The sequence below is a fragment of the Triticum aestivum genome, chromosome 6B (genome assembly GCF_018294505.1).
Source record: "Triticum aestivum cultivar Chinese Spring chromosome 6B, IWGSC CS RefSeq v2.1, whole genome shotgun sequence".
Lineage (NCBI taxonomy): Eukaryota > Viridiplantae > Streptophyta > Magnoliopsida > Poales > Poaceae > Triticum > Triticum aestivum.
In genome coordinates, this window is record NC_057810.1 from 94205205 (window position 1) to 94205956 (window position 752).

Here is a 752-nt window from a genome sequence, read left to right on the forward strand (position 1 = left end):
CGCCTTTTGAATTGATTTTACTATTTACTAGTGTGGATTGTCTGGTTTGTCTAGGGCCCAGAGAAACAATTACTACTAGTACAGTGGAGACACTCTACAGCTACCCAGAAAAACAATTACTACTAGTACAGTGGAGACACTCTACCGCTTCTTGCTCCTCCTAGGTCATTGAAACGTCTCCCTCTACTGAATGTCGTTATACTTTTGTTCACCGACATGCGAGCCATGCAGCGCGCGGGCCCAAATGCCATCCACCAAATTAGAAGGCAGTATGCAGGCGGAGAGTCAACCCGGTCGTAGCGCGGCAGTAACGAGCCGTCGTATCACAAAACCCCACCTCCCCGCAGTCTAAGTTTGACGGACGAAGCAACCATCATTTCACTCTTCGCTGAATCCCCTTCTCCCTCACCGTCTTCAAGAAAGGCAACACTCGCATGTGCCACTGTTCTTCTCTCCCAACGAAGGGAAGGTAAGCGGATCCATGATATTGGTATATTTTCGTTCAGAGAAAAAAAAAGAACTTTTGCCAAGCAGTAACCGATCCTCACTCTCTTTTTTGTTTCATTGTCATTGCGATTGTGTTTTCCTTTCAGTGGTCTCCTAGTATTCGTCAGTTTCATGATGGACCAAGGAGAACCAGGCAAAGATCTGCCGATATTGGAGCAGACGCGGGAGGCTGATCCCCACGAGACGGAGAGCTCCAAGAAGATGGAGGCAACCACCGAGCCGACCCCAGATACGCTCACGACCAC